We start from the raw sequence: 14,629 nt of genomic DNA, 5'->3' as shown, positions 1-14,629 counted from the left end.
ATGGCTCTTGGGTCTGAATTTTCCCTCCACCCCCATGTGGGCTACAATCAAACCCTGCATGAAACAATGACTTATGAGGCAGCAATCCCTGGGCTAGAAGCCGATACAAACAGACCTGGCCCCTGCCTTCATGGAGTTACTATCCAGTGAAAGAAACAGCCATGAATCGAGTAACAACACATAAATGTATGATCATGAGCTCTAGTGAACATGATGAAAGGCGGTCATGGGGTGCTTTGAGAGTTTGTAATAGGAGGGTCTGACCCAGTCTGGGGGATCAGGCCCTGGGAACATGACAATTGGGAAACACTCTGAATGCTGGGAGCATATCTGTTTTTGAACCATAGCTATTAATTAAAACTGCATATGGGTGTATTTTTCCTCATGTAGTTAATAATATGTAAAACCCTGGTTGGTCTTTCAAATGGAAATGAAGCTTAATATCTGGTGCTTTATTCATCTTTCTTTTAACTAACTTTATTCTAAAAAGTACTGTTGCACCTCTTCAATATTTTTCTATATGATTTCCTACTTTCACAGCCATGTTTTCATTCTTCACTACAGAAATAAATTCCACCTGAGCAAAAAAGAGGGGGAAGCAGCTGGGATGAGGAGCAGAGGGAAACTGTACCAAGCAGAGGGAACAGTATGTGCAAAGGCCCTTAGGTGGGCTGCTGGTGTGGACAAAAAACTGAAATGAGATGAACATGCCAGAGCAACAAAATAAGGCAGGAGGAAGTGGGCGGTGAGGCTGGAGAGGTAGGCTGGGGCCTCGTAGGCCACAGGGAGAATGCTGGTCTTTAACTGAAGGACTGTGGACAGCTTTAGCAGGCATTTAGTTGGAGGGTGACCCAGACAAACTCGTGTGTTAAGTGTCCCGATGGCTGCAGACTGGATGTCCCTGTGTCCCCAGGGCCCAGAGCCAGGGCACCTCATGGAGAACATGCTCAGTACGTGTTTGCTGAAAAGAAAGACTGTCCCAGAAATCACCCATGTTCCGGACACAGCCAGCCCCATCCAGAGCTCTCCTCTCCTCAGGGAGGGAAGGCCACGTGCCTTTGCCTGGCAGGCCTGCCATGGGGCTCAGCCATGCCTGCTTCTTCAACACACCCTCTGCATCGCCACCTCCCTGTCTCTGCTCCTGCCGTCCCACCCCCCCCCCGGATGCTCCCCTTGTTCCCCATACTCTCCCTCTCCCATCAGTTCTTTTCAACGTGTTACTCATCCGTCCAGAAAAGGCTGACTCCTACTTCTTCTAAGAAACCTTACCAGGCCACATGTTTGGGGACTGACAGACCTCATGAGTGAATGAATGTGTTTTGACTTTGATGTAACCAACACTGACTATATGCCTCTCAGGAGCCCAGCACTTCATAGGGCCTTTCCCCAAACCCCTGACACTCCAACCCTTCAAGTTAGTGTGGCCATTCCATTCTACAGATGAGAAAACTGAGGCTCAAGAGGATCGCTTAATTTGCCCAAATCCCCACAGCTAGAAAGCCACAGAGCTAGGACTCTGGAACATTTATCCATCCATCCAACAAATATTTGCCGAGTGTCCACTCTGTGCCAGGGACTGTTCCAGGGGCTGAGACACATCAGTAAACAAAATATATCAAACTCCTTGCCCTTGTGGGGCTTCCAGGCTGGGAGACAGAGGCAGATAACAAACAACAGGAGTGATAAATAAATAAGAACATTGCATAGAGCAGGTCAGGGTGATTGGAGGGACTGGTGGTGGTCAGGTCGACCTCTTTGGGAAGGTGGCATCCCTGAGATTCTGCTTTCCATGGTCTCTGAGGTATGATCAGTGTCTGGAGACTTCTGGCCCAGGAGGTGCCCACGAATGGGTGTACTTGATGAGAGGAGAGAGGCTAGCCTCAGGCAAGGACGAAGTGCCCAACATCACAATCCCAGGGTAGGAAGGCCCCTGGGATGTGATCCAACTTGACCTTCCAGTAATGCAGAAAGCCTTTATGTGGCTTCCGAGCAGATGACTTTTCAAGCACACGCGGGGTGCCAGGAGGCTGGTTTCCTGTCTGCCTGGGCTGAGGTCACTCGTGTGGTCACACACCAGAAGTGACAGGCTGGTATGCTGGCGAGGATAATCACAGGTGAGAAGCCCTCCTCCCTGGCCCTGCTTTTCCTGCAAACTGTGTGGCTTGGGCAAACACCTTCTTCTTCCCAGGCCTCCATTTCCCATTTGTGCCATGATGGGGTGGCCCTGGATGGTCGCCCAAGGTCCTTCTATCTCAGACAATACTTTGACACTCATATTGGAAATGACAGAACTGACTCCAGAGTTTTATCTGCATGTTCATTCTTCCACGCATTCATTGAGTCAACAAATATTTTTTGAGCATTTGAGTCTGTGCCAGACAGGGTGCCAGTGTGGGAAAGCCAGGCGAGAGCTTAGGGTCCCGTGGCCGGCTTCCTCTGGCTTAGGCCCAACCAAGAGAGCGTTTCCCACCCTCCTGGGTCACCACGTCAGTGATCAGGTGTGACAGTAAAAGTCCAAGGCCAAGGCACCCTTTTTCTTTGTGAAACGTGCTTTCCATTTCCACTTAATTTCCCAACTTTCATCCACTCCTGAACCACTTTTATGATTGTGGCTGAACCCCCATCTCTTCATTCCATTATTTACCTAGATTGATCTTTAAATCAATGCACGTTTAGAAAACAAAAAAAAGTTTAAGCAGAAAAATTAATATCACAACCAAATATGTAAAACGAAAAATAAAAACTTGACTCAAATAAAAATTAATTGTAAAAATGTACAACACAACCAAGGTGGTGATTATATTCCACTGAGACCGTTTTCTCCTGCAGCCTCTGAACCTGAAGCCTGCTCTACGTTGTTAAAAAGGAAAGTTAGGGCTTCCCCGGTGGCGCAGTGGTTGAGAGTCTGCCTGCCAATGCAGGGGACATGGGTTCGAGCCCTGGTCTGGGAAGATCCCACATGCCACGGAGCAGCTGGGCCCGTGAGCCACAACTACTGAGCCTGCGTGTCTGGAGCCTGTGCTCCGCAACAAGAGAGGCCGCGATAGTGAGAGGCCAGCGCACCGCGATGAAGAGTGGGCCCCGCTCGCCGCAACTGGAGAAAGCCCTCACACAGAAACGAAGACCCAGCACAGCCATAAATTAAATAAATAAGTAAATTTAAAAAAATAAAAATAAAAAGGAAAGTCAGCAGCCACCCAATGGCTGTAAAGACATGCCGGCACCAAGGAGAGACTTTCTCCTTGAGGAGATCAGGAAGGAGAGCTGGTAAAGGAAGGATATTTTTACTGCATGGGTCCATGTCACAGGCAGAAAGCACTTGAGGTTGTTTCGTGGAAGTCACCTCCCCCATCCCCTGCCCGGGAGTCTCAGGCCAAGGTTGGAAAGTGTTCATGACTTATGTGCCTGATTGGCCATTCTTCTTTCTTAAAATAAATTTTAAACTTTTGAATAACTTTAGATTTACAGAAAAGTTGTGAAGGTAGTACAGAGTTTCTGCTTCCCCTGGCCCCAGTTTCCTCAGTGTTGGCATCTTACATAACCATGAGGCATCCGACACAATCAAGGAACTAATGTTGGTACATTACTATTAACTGAACTTTATTTGGATTTCAACAGTTTTTTTTCACTAATATCCTTTTGTCTGTTCCAGGCTCAAACCCAAGTTACTGTGTTGCATTTAATGGCCTTTCACTTTAAGGACTTTGGCAGGGGCTTCAAGGCGCTGGAGGTTGGCAGGAGGCCCTGGCGTCAGATAGGCTGAACTTCAAATTCCAGCTCTGTCTTGCGTTTGGTTTGTGACATTAGGCGAGGCACTCAGTTGGGCCCAATCCTTAGCTTTTCCTCTCTGTGAAGTGGGGATCGTCAGAGACGTCTCACAGAGTATTTGAGGGGGCTTACGTGATGTAATGCATGTGACTCTACTTTGTACCTGGTAAACGTCCATCCATATCTGTGATGCCTGTTAAAGGCATCCAGACTGGGGAGGGAAGTGTACTGTGTGTGCTTCCATGAAAGCCGCCTGTCCTTCCAGCACAGGTAACATTTTGGCTGTTGTTTTTCTTGGCATGATGTAAACAAAAGACTCACAGATTCCTGGAATAGGCTGGGGAAAGGGGCCCCCCAGGAGAAAGATCCCTTCTGGAGAGGGAAACCTGTGTGTTTCATAATGTTGAAATAGAGACCTCCTTTCCAAAACCAACCAGAAACAGATGAACAGTCAGAAAAAAAAAAAACTCCTCAGGGCTTGGGCATCTGTCTAGATCTACCCCCCTTCCACATCTCCACCCTCAGCTTGACTCTGATTCCTAAAAGTCAGGTGATCATCCAGGCAGGCTAAGAAATGAGCAATGTTGCAGCAAAAGAGGTTGCCAGGAGCTGTGGGGAGCCCTTCTCTTTGAGACAGGTGCACAGGTCCATAGTGGGTAATGTGGGGTCCTTGTTGGGAGGCTCTGAAGGGTCACTTCTGGTTAAGATGGCATTGCAAGGTCAGCCTTGAGGCACCCAATCTGCTCCACAGTTAATAGCAAAAATACATTAAATATATACATATAAAGAGAAAAGTATATGAAGTGATATGAAGATCTTCGTAAACCAGGAATGGGACCAAAGCATAAAGATATGCTTTGGTCCCAGGCAGGCAGGAGATCCTATAGCCCAGAAAGGAAGAGTCTAGAGTGGCCCGGACACAGCAGGAGTGGCTCCATCTTGGAGGATGGACTTGGGAGAAAGATTCCATCTTGATGGGACCGTGGATGGGGGTCCGCTCCTGCTTTGTTGCTGACCCAGCCAGACTGGTCTTATGATCTGAGGGGAAACAGGCCTTTGCTTTCCAGGAGGTCCAAGACCTCAGCAGGTGAGGAGCTCAGAGCCAAAAGTAATCTTGGAGAGCTTCTCTCTGGGGCCAGGGCACAAGCTGTGTGGGGAGGGAGCGCTCAGCTTTCTCCACTCCCAAGCCTTCTCATATTTCCCTGGAAAGTCTGACTCTGCAGTTCTAGGTTGGGCCTGGGAATCTGAATTTTTACAAGACTACAGGCTCTCCTGACAATTAGCCAAGCTTGGAAAACCCCATACTCCTTTAGGTTGCCAACTTGTGTTTCGCCAACTGTAGGTCTTTACAAAAGTCCCTGGGCATGGGTGAATCAGCAAAGCCTGGCCCTCGGGGCTCCCATCTTTCCTCCCACTGCCCTCCCACTGCCTCCACCATCTTTATATTTCCCTTTATTCTTCTCCCCATCACTCCCTGACCATAGTCCCTGTCCTGGAGGAAGCCACACAAGGTCCAGACTGTCTGAACAGGAAGACAGACACGTGGAATGTAAATTGCTCTGGTTTGCTCCAGGTGTTTGTAAAGGGAGGGACAGATTTTTTATGGGATCCAGGAATACTTGGTGAGTGGGTGATTTGGAACTGGAGCTGGCAGATGGAAAGGAGTTTGTCAGGTGAGAGATTGACGAGGACAATCTAGACAGACTGAAAATCATGTGTGATCATACCACATAGGGAAAGAAATGGCAGGGCTGCATTCATTTCATTTTATTTTTGTTAGTCTATTTTACTTAGGTATAGTTTATATAGTGTAAATTACACAAATATTTCTGGCCATTTTTTCTTCAAATCTTCTTCTGTCCTCCCCTACCCACTTTTTGCCTAGACTACAATTATACATATGTTAGGCCACTTGATTTTGTCCCACAGGTCACTGGGACACTGTTATTTTTTTCCCCCGGTTTGCTCTCTTCAGTTTGAATAGCTTCTATTGCTCTATTTTCAAGCTTACTGACCTCTTCTACAATTTACATTTTCTCATAAGCCTAGCCAATGAATTTTTCATTTTGGATACTGAATTTTTCATCTCTAAAAGGTCAATTTGGTTCTTTTTTATACATTTGATTTTTCTCACATTATAGCAATGTTTTATTGTTTAAGCATATTCAAATAGCTATTTTAAAGTCCTTGTCTGTTAATTCCATAATTTCAGTCATGTCTGTGTCTGTTTCCACTGACTGATTTTTTTCTTCTGGACATGGATCACATGTTCCCATTTCTTAGAATATTTAACAATTTTTGATTGGCTGCTGGACATTGTGGCATTACAATTTTTTGATCTGGGTTTTGTTGTCTTCCTCTATGGTGTGTTGACATTGGTTTTGACAATGAACTAAATTACCTACAAAACTGCTTTATTCTGTCAATGCATATTTTCAGGTTTTGTTAGGGTGCCTAGAGCAGCTTTAAACCAAAGTTAGTTTAGCCTAATGTCAAGATGCAAAACTTCCAGGGTCTCTACTGAATGCCCCAGGTGTTCCATGAGGTCTCGTCACTCTGGCTGGTTATAACCTAAATATCTCCCCATGCTATGTGAATCCTAGGAATTGTTCTGCTTACATCTTAACAGCAGGGTGTTTTTTGTTTGTTTGTTTTTGTTTTTGACCAACTTTGTGGAATTTCACTTTGTGCATGCAGAGCTGATCACTTAGCTTTGGATTTAAGCTAATGTACATTTTTGCTGCACAAATTGTAGCTTCTTCAGCTTTCCCAAACTCTGATGCCTGTCTTCTAATCAAACCTACCATGTTCTCCTTGGGCTCCCCTCCCTGTGTACAGAAAGTGCCAATAGGCAGAAATTTGAAACAATCATAGGACTTACCTCATTTGTTTCCCTTCTCTGCCTGCTGTTCAGTGTCTGAATTGTTTCATATTTTTTGTGTCTCAATTGTTTCATATATTTTGTCCAGTTTTCTAACTGCAAGTCCAATGTCAGGCTTATCTTGGCCAGAAGTGTAAGTCAATTCAAATTTTATATACGTATATACCTGTGGAATGATCATCCTAATTAAGACCCTAAAAAAGTCTCTTTTGCTCGTTTCCAGTCAGTATCACCCCTCAGAGATAAATTGCTCATTTAATTTTATTTCAATTATTGAGCACTTATTATTGGCCAAACAGTGTTGTACAGGGAGAACAATATAGACAACTTCCCTGATTCATTAAATTTTCAGCCACACAAATAAAAACAAAATTATGACAATGATAGGTATTTCACTAAGAGGTTAAAGGTGCTATGAAAACATTTAATAGGAGGAATTTTTCTTATCTGGGTAGTCAAAGAGATCTTTCTTGAGGAAGCAACATGAGCTAAGATCTAAACAATGAATATGAATTAATTAGGGGGAAGGTCAGTGAGGGGAGTGTAGGTAACACTCTAGGAGTAGGTCCAACAAGCATCACCTGTGAGGATCATGAAAATGGGCAGAATGGCTGGACATAGCAGACTGAACATTGGCTTTGAGATATGTGATGAAGTTAGAGGGGCCAGCAGAGCACAGGCTCTGTGGGTTGGATTAAAGATCAGTGCCCACTCTGGGAAATAGGAGGCTGTTGGAACATTTAAACTACGTAAGTGATACATTGACAAGGGGAATGAGGAAGAAGGAGGCGCAAGAATGAGTCCTAGGTTTGAATAACTAGGTGAGTGGTGGTGCCGTGGATGGAGATGTTGAAAGGAAGTTTCGGTTGTAACTTTGGTTGGGAGATGGTGCTTGCGAAAGAGTCTCAGTCCCATTTGGGTCACATTGAGCTCAAGGTTCATTTGCGACATCAGAAGGTGATATCAAGTAGGTGGTTAAATACACGAAGTTCAGAAGAAAGGTCTGGGCTGGAGTTTGAAAGTAATGAATGATTTGCATCTCTTAGTAATGAAACCGTGGGCGTGATGAGGTCAACTGGAGAGAAAGGAGAGATTGAAGTGAAGAGGGCAACACAGCCAAGTACAGATGCTGGCGGGCTCGCCAAAACGTGAGGACTGGGAGGAGAAGAGGAACCAGCAGAGGAGACAAGGAGGAGGAGCAGAGAGATAGGATAAATCTAGGAGAACGCGGTGTCCCAGAGCCAAGGGGAGGGAATGCTTAAGGGCTGAGTGTGGTCTCCAGTGTCAGAGGCTCCTGAGAAGTCAGGTGAGATGAGAACTTAGATATGTTCATGGGCTGGTCCTGGTTCTGTGGACCCAGAAGCCAGGCTAGAGTGGGCCAGGGGGTGAGTGGAAGGTGAGTCCATGAATACACAGCTCTTTCAGATTTGGGCCGTGATGGGGAGGATGGAGATAGAGCAATAGCTAGAAGGGAATGTGTTGGTGGTGGTGGTGGTTTGTCTTAATGGACAAGACTTGAACGTATTTCTAAATAAATAAAAACAAACTTATGAGTACCAAAGGGGAAAGGGGGGGATAAATCAAGAGTTTGGGATTAACATATACACACTACCATACATAAAATAGATAACCAGCAAGGACCTACTGTATAGCACAGGAACTATACTCAATATCTTGTAATAACCTGTAAGGGAAAAGAATAGATAAATATGTATGTATAACTGAATCACTTTGCTGTACACCTGAAACTAACTCAAGTTTAGTTGTAAATTAACTATACTTCAATAAAAGATAATTAATTATTTTAAAAAGACAGTGGCAAGAATCCAGTTGAGTAGTGTTTAAACACAGAAGAGAGCGGTATAAGGGTCCTGCGATGGAGATAAAGGAAGGTTTCTAGAGTTTGGAGAGGGAGGTGGACCTTAGAAGTAATGGGGGAGGGGAGGAGTGCTGGGGAAAGCAGGGGTATGTCTGATGGGGGAGGGGAGGCAGTTCCTTTTCTGAGGGTCTCTCTTTAATGGGAGGTAGGAGGCAAGGTTGTCTGGTGTGTGTATGTGTGTGCACGCATGCGTGGGTACATGCGTTTGTGGCAGGGTGAGGAGTCCATCTCAAGGAAAAGGAAAAGGTTGAGAGATTCCCCAAAGTCCGTGCGCAAGTGGGTTGATGAGAGCTCTGTTGCCAGGCAGATAGAGGTGGCTGGATGGGAATTCACAGTGGACCAGCCTGCCTTGCTGAGCCTCCTTCCCCGCAGCACTGGCAGAGAAAGAGCAGAGAGGTGGCTCATTCCAGGTTTGGGGACTCACCAAAAGTGAGTGTCACAGACACAGCGGCCCCGGGGAGCATAGGGTTTGGGAATGAAATGAAGCTCTTTGACAGCCAAGCTAGATAAGGAGGCAAACGAAGACAGGAGAGGGTGTGTGGACTAAGGGAAATGGGACCAGCTTTCCAGGAAACAGGACCAGCTGTGTGCTCCAGGATAAAGCTGGGGCAGCAGGTAAGTTGGGGTACAATGGAGAAGGACCTTGAATGCCAGGAGTTGGGCATCCCTCCCCAGGTTGGTGGGGAGCCATGGAGAGATCTGAGCAGGTGGGTGACCCCGAGATTTGCATCTGGGGGAAGCTCAGGCTGTCTGCAGTGTGGTTAGTGACCGGGGCTGGAAGACTGTGAGGGACTGAGGGGGTGTGAGCCGGTGGAGGGTGAGATGAAGGCAGTGGGGTCTGGGAAGGAGGACCCCAGATGGGGCGAGCACAGAGAGGACGGAGTGTCCCTGTCACCCCCCGGCAGGATGCACACATACCTCCAGGCCACAGTCGTCACCACAGAGAGAGGCGCGAGGGTCTTCGTGGGGCTGGGAGAGAGAAGGAGTGGCCTCGGGTGGACAGGAGTTTGGGAGGAGAGAGGCCAAGCGGGGAAGGAGGTTGGATTTTTTGTTTTTTTGGCTGCACTGTGAGGCATGTGGGATCTTAGTTCCCTGACCAGGGATCGAACCCACGCCCCCTGCAGTGGAAGTGCCAAGTCTTAACCACTGGACCTACAGGGAAGTCCCAGGAGGTTGGATTTTAAGAGCCGACAGAATGAGTTTTTTTCCTGGAGCTTTTCCCCCAAGAGCATAAGGACCTGCCTCTTGAGGCCTGTGGATGTGGACCCCAGGCTGTCAAGTAAGGAGCCCTTTGAGGCCTCCTCCCTGAGGCCCGGAGAGAAGCAGCAACTTGCCTAAGGTCACGTGGAGGCCAGCGCCATTGACGGGGCCGGGACTCCTACCAGCCAACACCCCTGAGAGGCTACTAGTTCAGAGGGTGCCCCCTGCTCAGCCCAGATCCCCACTCAGCAGGATTGGGGTTATGGAGTCCGAAGTCCTCCAGCAAGGCCATATCTGCTGATGGGGATGTGGGCTCCCAGGGAGGCACAGGGTGTTAACGGGTGCCCCGCCCCACCAAGAGCTCTCCAGGATGGGACTCTGGCCCCTGGTAGGATGGCCCAGTGCTCCCTGGTGCCTCATCCCTGAACCTGGCAGCAACTCCCTTCCCTCTGGGCCCGGCTGACACTCTCGGCCTACAACCTCTCCCCCTCTCACAGTCGCAAAGATCCAGCAACAAGCCCGTCTCTCCAGCCCACTCCCAAGTGAAGAACGCAAAAGCACCAAAGCCATGAAGGAGAAGCGGCTTTGATCTATGCCCACCGGGCCCAGGGTGGGGATGGCTTAGGGGCTCAGCTTGGAACGTGTGGATAAAGATTCCAGTAGGTGGGCGGGTCTATGTGAGCCCAGCTTAGAGAGAAAACTCAACTCTAGTCAAACAGACACAAAGCTACAAAACAAAAAATTGATGAATCAAATAAATGAAAATGGTGAGAAATTTGCAGTTTCCTAAAGGAATTACTCATTCAGCAAAAAGATTCCTCGTATACTTTCCTCTAATTTTAGTCATATTTGGTACGATAAAGTGTTATCCAATTTACATAAATTTAGTTTCAACAAAGAGGCTGTTGGGAACGTGGCTATCACGTTAGGACTGGCCTGACACAGGCAAGCGCCCTGTTGCTCTCCATCCTCTGAACAACTCTACAGGGTACAGGTAATTATCCCTATGTCACAGAGCGGAGAAAGAAAACTGAAGTCCAGAGAGGTTAAAAACTTGCCCATCGTGAACGTCAGAGTTGATACAAGCCCAGCACTGACTTACTCCAAAACTGCTGGAGTTTCCAACTGCTGTCGGGTCACTTAGTCTAAAACCCTCCTGGTGCCAGTCTTGTTGGATGAGGCCTGTGGAGGGAGCAGGAATTTTAGTATTCTTATAGGGCAGGTGTGCTAGTGACAAAATCTCTGTTTTTGTTTATTATTGGAAAATGTCCTGATCTCTCCTTAACTTTTGAAGGGTAGTTTTGCCAAATGTAGAATTCCCCTGGTTGACGGGATTCTTTTTCTTTTGGTGCTTTGAAGATGCATTCCAACTACCTTCTGGCCTCCCTGGTTTCTGATGAGAAATCAGCCGTGAATCTTACTGAGGATATCTTGTACATGATGAATCACTTTTCTCTTGCTGTTTTCAAGATTCTTTCTTTAGCCTTTGCTTTTGACAGTTTGATTATGATGTGTGATTATGATGTGTTTGATTATGATGTGTCTAGGTTGTGGATCAGATACTGTTGAGATTTTTGAATGCTGTACATGAATGTTTTTCATCAAATTTCAGAAGTTTTTGGACATTATTTCTTCCCATAATCTTTCTCCCTTTTTTCTCTCTTCTCTTTTTGGGATCCCCTTATGTCTATATTGGTATGCATTACAAACTGTCACAGGTCACTGAGGCTCTATTCATTTGTCTTCATTCTTTTTTCTCTCTGTTCCTCTGACTATGCAATCTCAATTGCTCTATCTTCTGGTTCACCAGTTTTTGGGGTTATTTTTCCCTTCTGCCTGGTCTAATCTGCCATTGAGCTTCTCTAGAGAATTTTTTTAAATATTTATTTATTTATTTATTTGGCTGCACTGGCTCTTAGTTGCGGCACGTGGGATCTTTAGCTGCAGCATGCAGGACCTAGTTCCCTGACCAGGGATTGAACCCGGGTCCCCTGCATTGGGAACGCGGAGTCTTAGCCACTGGACCACCAGGTAAGTCCTCTAGAGAATTTTTTATTTCAGTTACTGTGCTTTTCAACTCCAGGATTTCTATTTGTTTCTTTTCAAAAATAATTTCTGTCTTATTATTCATGCTCTATATTGGGTGAGACATCATTCTCATACTTGCCTTTAGTTATTTAAACATGGTTTCTTTTAGTTGTTTGAACATGTTTAAAATAGCTGATTTAAAGTCTTTGTCTGAACTTCCTCAGGAAAACTTCTATTGATTGTCTTTTTTTTTTTTTTGGCTGCGTTGGGTCTTCACTGCTGCACACGGGCTTTCTCTAGTTGCAGCGAGCAGGGGCTACTCTTCATTGCAGTGCACGGGCTTCTCATTGCAGTGGCTTCTCTTATTGTGGAGCATGGGCTCTAAGCATGCAGACTCCATAGTTGTGGCTCACCGGCTCAGTAGCTGTGGCTCATGGGCTCTAGAGTGCAGGCTCAGTAGTTGTGGCGCACGGGCTTAGTTGCTCCGCAGCATGTGGGATCTTCCCGGACCAGGGCTCAACCCGCGTCCCCTGAATTGGCAGGCGGATTCTTAACCACTGTGCCACCAGGGAAGCCCTGATTGCCTTTTTAAGTTGACTTTATTTTTTAAGAGCAGTTTTAGTTTCACAGAAACATTGAGGGAAAGTGCAGATTTCCCATCTACCCCCCAACATGCAGAACCCCCTCCATTACAAACATCCCCCACCAGAGAAGTCTGTTTGTTACAGTTGATGAACCTGCACATCATAATCACCCAAAGTCCGTAGTTTATTTTCACTCTTAGAGTTTTACATTCTATGGATTTGAACAAATGTATAATAATATGTATCCATTATCATGGTATCATACAGAGTGTTTTCACTGCCCTAAAAACCTCTGTGCTCTGCCTCCCACCACTGATCCTTTTACTGTCTCCAAAGTTTTGGCTTTTCCAGAATATCATACTGTTGGAATCATACTGTATGTAGCCTTTTCAGATTGGCTTCTTTCACTTAGTAATATGCATTTAAGGTTCCTATTTGTCTTTTCATGGCTTGAAAGCTCATTTATTTTTATCTCTGAATAATATTCCATTGCCTGCTTGTACCATAGTTTTTTCATCCATTCTCCTACTAAAGGACAACTTTGTTGCTTCCAAGTTTTGGCAATTATGAATAAATGCTATAAAAATACATGTGCAGGTTTTTGTGTGGACATAATTTTTTATTTCTTTGAATAAATATCAAAGAACATGGTTGTGGGATCATATGGCAAGAGTATATTTGTTTTTGAAAGAATCCACCAAACTCTCTCCCCAAGTGGCTGTACCATTTTACATTTCTACCAGCAATGTATTAGAATTCATAGCTCCACATCCTAGCTAGCATTTGGAGTGGTCAGCGTTCCAGATTTTGGCCATTTGAATAGGTGTGTAATGGTATCTCACTGTTGTTTTAATTTGCATTTCCATGATGACATATGATGTGAAGCATCTTTTCATATGTTTATTTGCCATCTGTATATCTTCTCTGATGCAGTATCTGTCAGGGTCTTTGGCCCATTTTTTTAATCCAGTTGTTTGTTTTCCTATTGTTAAGTTTTAGGAGTTCTTTGTATATTTTGGATAACAGTCCTTTATCAGATGTGTCTTTTGCAAATATTTTCTCCCAGTCTGGCTTGTCTTCTCATTCACTTGTCATTGTGTTTCACAGAGCAGAAGCTTTTAATTTTAATGAAGTTCAGCTTATCAATTATTTCTTTCATGTATAATGCTTTTGGTGTTGTATCTAAAAAGTTATTGCCGTACCCGAGATCATCTAGGTTTTCTTCTATATTATCTTCTAGGTGTTTTATAGTTTCATATTTTAAATTCGGGTCTGTGATTCTTTTCAAGTTAATTTTTGTGAAGGGTATAATGTCTGTGTCTATGTCTAGATTCTTTTTTTTTTTTTTTTTTTTTGCATATCGATGTCTGTTGTTCCAGCACCATTTGTCGAAAAGACTTTTTGCTCCATTGTATTACCTTTGCTCCTTTGTCAAAGATCAGTTGACTGTATTTATGTGGGTCAATTTGGGGGCTCCCTATTCTGTTCCATTTATCTATTTGTCTGTTCTTTTATCAATAACACACTGTCTTGATTACTGCAGCTTTATAGTATGTATTGAAGTTGGCTAGTGTCAGTCCTCTCACTTTGTTCTAGGATTCCAGCCCTATTTTTTGCCTTCAGTGACTGCCAGGCTGCTGTATCTCACTGCAAATTCAGGCCATTGTTTTTTCAGGCTACAAAAGAGCTGGGAAGTGGAGAATGGAACTAGGGCAAGTTAAAACACCACAAAGCTCACTGTTCTTACCAAGATTTAGTTGTTTTTCTTTAATAAATTGTTCCCTGATTTTCTGAAAGCATTTGGTTAATTTCCAGAGTTCTAAAAAAGTTAATTCTGACCACCGTTGGCAGTTTTCTCATTGTTTTTATGGAGGAAAGAGTTTTCAGAGGTCCTTACTTCACCATTCTTGCTGTCTTCACCTCACTAATTGTACTTTGACATAAAGACGTCTCTTCTCTCTTTGTGCTAGCCAAGTAGGAGAAGCCCTTTAACCCTGCATATACAAGTAAAAGCTTCCCATTCCTGGTGAGCAAGAGGACCACTGTGTTCCAATGATGCACCAGGTGGAACAATTTGCTTTTGGGGTGGATCCAGAGCTGAACTACTCTGTGCTGCAGATGGGTTACAGCAGAGACACTGTGGCCTTCTTTGTCTTCCCTGGTGAGGGCAAGATGAGGCAGCTGGAACACGCCTTGTCAGCCAGGACACTGAGGAAGTGGAGCCGCTCACTCCAGAAGAGGTGGGTATGTATGCCAATTTGCTGTGGCCTGAAGCAGGTGATGGTGCAC

This window comes from Balaenoptera ricei, chromosome 2 (genome assembly GCF_028023285.1).
Source record: "Balaenoptera ricei isolate mBalRic1 chromosome 2, mBalRic1.hap2, whole genome shotgun sequence".
Classification (NCBI taxonomy): domain Eukaryota; kingdom Metazoa; phylum Chordata; class Mammalia; order Artiodactyla; family Balaenopteridae; genus Balaenoptera; species Balaenoptera ricei.
This window is presented reverse-complemented; position numbering follows the sequence as displayed.